At 44.6% G+C, this 5,000-nt stretch overlaps 6 non-coding genes and 1 pseudogene across 6 annotated transcripts; all 7 read right to left on the bottom strand.

The window, feature by feature from the left end:
- Nucleotides 1-207: 207 nt before the first annotated feature.
- LOC133455852 (5S ribosomal RNA) lies at nt 208-326 on the bottom strand. The gene has a single exon (XR_009783774.1). It is a non-coding gene; the product is annotated as a 5S ribosomal RNA (ribosomal RNA).
- Nucleotides 327-543: 217 nt separating this feature from the next.
- On the bottom strand, nt 544-662 carry LOC133455697 (5S ribosomal RNA). Its single transcript, XR_009783644.1, has one exon. It is a non-coding gene; the product is annotated as a 5S ribosomal RNA (ribosomal RNA).
- Nucleotides 663-861: 199 nt separating this feature from the next.
- Nucleotides 862-980, bottom strand: LOC133455667 (5S ribosomal RNA). The gene has a single exon (XR_009783617.1). It is a non-coding gene; the product is annotated as a 5S ribosomal RNA (ribosomal RNA).
- Nucleotides 981-1,179: 199 nt separating this feature from the next.
- LOC133455779 (5S ribosomal RNA) lies at nt 1,180-1,298 on the bottom strand. The gene has a single exon (XR_009783719.1). It is a non-coding gene; the product is annotated as a 5S ribosomal RNA (ribosomal RNA).
- Nucleotides 1,299-1,515: 217 nt separating this feature from the next.
- On the bottom strand, nt 1,516-1,634 carry LOC133455690 (5S ribosomal RNA). Its single transcript, XR_009783638.1, has one exon. It is a non-coding gene; the product is annotated as a 5S ribosomal RNA (ribosomal RNA).
- A 199-nt stretch (nt 1,635-1,833) lies between these two features.
- LOC133455791 (5S ribosomal RNA) lies at nt 1,834-1,952 on the bottom strand (annotated as a pseudogene).
- A 216-nt stretch (nt 1,953-2,168) lies between these two features.
- On the bottom strand, nt 2,169-2,287 carry LOC133455683 (5S ribosomal RNA). The gene has a single exon (XR_009783632.1). It is a non-coding gene; the product is annotated as a 5S ribosomal RNA (ribosomal RNA).
- Nucleotides 2,288-5,000: the final 2,713 nt, after the last annotated feature.

Genomic DNA, 5,000 nt, shown 5'->3' with positions numbered 1-5,000 from the left:
GCTTGAAATACCTCTTATATGGAGTTGAAGATAAGTCATATAATATAAGTCATTGATTTGTTGGTGATAATAATTTAGAAGCGCTTATTTGTTGGAGTTAAAGTGCCTTAACCATGTGCAAAACACTTTAGGACGTGAGCTGTCGCTGTTACCACGTTGAAATATGTGTGGGTAGATTAAGCGAGAGCGCTCTCTGCTGGTTGAAAAAGCTTACAGCACCTGGTATTCCCAGGCGGTCTCCCATCCAAGTACTAACCAGGCCCGACCCTGCTTAGCTTCCGAGATCAGACGAGATCGGGCGCATCCAGGCTGGTATGGCCGTAAGCAGAAGCTGCAGCTTGAAATACCTCTTATATGGAGTTGAAGATAAGTCATATAATATTAGTCATTGATTTGTTGGTGATAATAATTTAGAAGCGCTTATTTGTTGGAGATAAAGTGCCTTAACCATGTGCAAAACACTTTAGGACGTGAGCTGTCGCTGTTACCACGTTGAAATATATGTGGGTAGATTAAGCGAGAGCGTTCTCTGCAGGTTGAAAAAGGTTACAGCACCTGGTATTCCCAGGTGGTCTCCCATCCAAGTACTAACCAGGCCCGACCCTGCTTAGCTTCCGAGATCAGACGTGATCGGGGGCATCCAGGCTGGTATGGCCGTAAGCAGAAGCTGCAGCTTGAAATACCTCTTATATGGAGTTGAAGATAAGTCATAGAATATAAGTCATTGATTTGTTGGTTTTATTTGTTGGAGTTAAAGTGCCTTAACCATGTGCAAAACACTTTAGGACGTGAGCTGTCGCTGTTACCACGTTGAAATATGTGTGGGTAGATTAAGCGAGAGCGCTCTCTGCTGGTTGAAAATGCTTACAGCACCTGGTATACCCAGGCGGTCTCCCATCCAAGTACTAACCAGGCCCGACCCTGCTTAGCTTCCGAGATCAGACGAGATCGGGCGCATCCAGGCTGGTATGGCCGTAAGCAGAATCTGCTGCTTGAAATAACTCTTATATGGAGTTGAAGATAAGTCATAGAATATAAGTCATTGATTTGTTGGTTTTATTTGTTGGAGTTAAAGTGCCTTAACCATGTGCAAAACACTTTAGGACATGAGCTGTCGCTGTTACCACGTTGAAATATGTGTGGGTAGATTAAGCGAGAGCGCTCTCTGCTGGTTGAAAATGCTTACAGCACCTGGTATTCCCAGGCGTTCTCCCATCCAAGTACTAACCAGGCCCGACCCTGCTTAGCTTCCGAGATCAGACAAGATCGGGCGCATCCAGGCTGGTATGGCCGTAAGCAGAAGCTGCTGCTTGAAATACCTCTTATATGGAGTTGAAGATAAGTCATATAATATAAGTCATTGATTTGTTGGTGATAATAATTTAGAAGCGCTTATTTGTTGGAGTTAAAGTGCCTTAACCATGTGAAAAACACTTTTGGACGTGAGCTGTCGCTGTTACCACGTTGAAATATATGTGGGTAGATTAAGCGAGAGCGTTCTCTGCAGGTTGAAAAAGCTTACAGCACCTGGTATTCCCAGGCCGTCTCCCATCCAAGTACTAACCAGGCCCGACCCTGCTTAGCTTCCGAGATCAGACGAGATCGGGCGCATCCAGGCTGGTATGGCCGTAAGCAGAAGCTGCAGCTTGAAATACCTCTTGTATGGAGTTGAAGATAAGTCATAGAATATAAGTCATAGATTTGTTGGTTTTATTTGTTGGAGTTAAAGTGCCTTAACCATGTGCAAAACACTTTAGGACGTGAGCTGTCGCTGTTACCACGTTGAAATATGTGTGGGTAGATTAAGCGAGAGCGCTCTCTGCAGGTTGAAAAAGCTTACAGCACCTGGTATTCCCAGGCTGTCTCCCATCCAAGTACTAACCAGGCCCGACCCTGCTTAGCTTCCGAGATCAGACGAGATCAGGCTCATCCAGGCTGGTATGGCCGTTAGCAGAAGCTGCAGCTTGAAATACCTCTTATATGGAGTTGAAGATAAGTCATATAATATAAGTATTGATTTGTTGGTGATAATAATTTAGAAGCGCTTATTTGTTGGAGTTAAAGTGCCTTAACCATGTGCAAAACACTTTAGGACGTGAGCTTTCGCTGTTACCACGTTGAAATATATGTGGTTAGATTAAGCGAGAGCGTTCTCTGCAGGTTGAAAAAGCTTACAGCACCTGGTATTCCCAGGCGGTCTCCCATCCAAGTACTAACCAGGCCCCACCCCGCTTAGCTTCCGAGATCAGACGAGATCGGGCGCATCCAGGCTGGTATGGCAGTAAGCAGAAGCTGCAGCTTGAAATACCTCTTGTATGGAGTTGAAGATAAGTCATAGAATATAAGTCATAGATTTGTTGTTTTTTTTTTTGTAGTTAAAGTGCCTTAACCATGTGCAAAAGACTTTAGGACGTGAGCTGTCGCTGTTACCACGTTGAAATATGTGTGGGTAGATTAAGCGAGAGCGCTCTCTGCTGGTTGAAAAAGCTTACAGCACCCTGTGTTCCCAGGCGATCTCCCAGCCAAGTCCCTATGCCGACCAATGGTTGAGCTCTGTTCAGCAGGGAGAGCGCTCAACCCGCCAATCATTGAGCGCTGTTGAGCAGCAGTGATCGCCAATCATCATTGAGCGAGACACGTCTGTACGGCGGCCATGACAGTTTGACACCTCAGGGGACAGTTTGAGTGAAATATTGATTCATCTGTATTGAAACTCTACCGTTTATAAGCCGAATAGTAAGTGGCGTGACACTTATTCAATTTTACGTCCAATGATCATCTCCTCGCTGCATTCACGCAACCAGTGCTTAATTTGTAAAGTGGGAGGTCCCGGAGCGCAGTGGCTCCGGTGCGAGAGAAAAAAAAAAGCGCAACACACACACACACACACACACACACACACACACACACACACACACACACACACACACACACACACACACACACACACACACACACACACACACACACACACACACAGCTGGAGATTGCCCATCTCCAGTGCGCTTTTGGCTTTTACGCATGGAACGAAGAAACATAAAACAGCACACACACACACACACACACACACACACACACACACACACACACACACACACACACACACAGATGCGCTGTGTGAGACACATTAAGCAACCCAACTGTCCTTTTTAAGCCACATAGATGTACTACTTGTATACATTTTACCATTATGCCGTTGTGCTGGTTATGTTTTTGGAATTGATATGAGCGCGCAGCGGTGCGTAAAAAGTATATATTTATTTGTTACAGGTGTACCGGAGCGCGCTCCGGCTTGCTCCCCCTCAAATTAAGCCCTGGACGCAACACATTGACGACTTGGCAGGCTCATAATCCGATTCTGGCGTATTTATGTGTTGTGTAAACTACGCCGAAGTCTCGGCAAACGCTGTGAGATGTAAATAATTGTGGCAACTTGAGTTTTCCATAAGCAGTATAGTATTTTGTACCGTTGTCTGTTTAGTTGTCTCCGTTCCGCTTGTGGAGTTTGGCGTTGATGGCAGTGAACGCGTTTATGTTGCCATGGTTACCGGTCGCTTCATATACATAAATATTATGCTATCATAACATGTGGAAATCAATGTGTTTATGACGTTCACTGTCATATGTTCAATTCAACTGCAGATTTTGGTCACCTTTCACTAAATCAGTGGTGATCCTAGTTATTATTTGCATCAAATGTCGGCCGACGCGCTGGGCAGACCCCGCTGGGCGTGCCGACGTCTCGGCAGCCCCGTGCGGGGAACCTCGGGAGCGGCCGGACCCCACTCCGCCTCGACGCACCGTTTTCTGGGTGGGTGTGGGTCCGCTGGAGCTGGGGGTTCAACCGCGAGCTCCGCAGCGTGGATGAAAAGGGTTTGAGAAACACCGTGCGTTCCGGAGGAATACACCGCCGCCAGAGCGGCAGCCGACGTCGGAGGTCGGCCTGCCCGGCGGCGGCGGGGCTCCGTGGGGGGACACCTGGGGCGGATCGACTTGGACGGACGGGCGGATGGGTTGTTTTTAACTGTTGTTTTGTTGCATCTGATATTGCTTTGTTTAAGCAGTTTGGGCTGCATTCTTGCTCTATAAATAAAGTTTATAATATTTATGATTGTTGTTATTTTAATCAAATATATTTTCTTGCATGATTACTTGAGAATAATGTGTCTTTTTTTTTTTTTTTTTTTAGATTGTGAGCAGAAAGACACAACTCTATTCAACCTGTTATTGCCATCATAAAAATTATTTGTACACTTATTGGCTGCATACAGTTTTTGTATAAAATGCTGCTGCAACCTTTCACTTTCCAACAATAGACTAGGTAGAATGTCTTATTTAACATTTTGGGGGTATTTAAAGTGGCTGTATCCAAATCTACTACAGTATGTACCAGGCTAAAAAAAATAGTTTTAAGCCTCCTAATTACTACAATAACATAGGCCTAAAAACATAGGCATTGCAGTAATTAGGTGAACAGGATAGAATATTAAAGTATCATCTACATGAACCCCCTCTGGCTTGTTCCTTATGAACAATAAGTTGTTTTTTTAGATATTGGATGCAAATTCGCACATAATGACGTCACACTTAATTTGGATGGGAATTTGAAAATTGTGATATGATTTTTTTTTTTTTCGTTGTCTCAGGTAATCTACAGAAGTTTCATGGTGATTAATTTACTTTTTTTTGCCCTGTTCAGCAGTAATGCATTGCCAGTGGAGTTGATATACTTATTTCTCTATATTGAAGCATTTCAGCAGATTTGAATTCAGCAATAGGCTATTGAAGAGACTTAATCCCCAGATGTTGTATTTACCATGAGTTTTATTCTCCATTCATTAATACATCAATTATCATTAATACAGAATTTGCAAAGACTCCACCAATGACCCCTGAAGCGCTTCTTCATCTTTGCCACAGCCTGGGATCGAACCCGCGACCTTCTGCTTCAAAGCTCCACCGCTTGGACACCTCCATCCCCAGGATCACCAGGATCACCC

This window comes from Cololabis saira, chromosome 11 (genome assembly GCF_033807715.1).
Source record: "Cololabis saira isolate AMF1-May2022 chromosome 11, fColSai1.1, whole genome shotgun sequence".
Classification (NCBI taxonomy): domain Eukaryota; kingdom Metazoa; phylum Chordata; class Actinopteri; order Beloniformes; family Belonidae; genus Cololabis; species Cololabis saira.
This window is presented reverse-complemented; position numbering and strand designations above follow the sequence as displayed.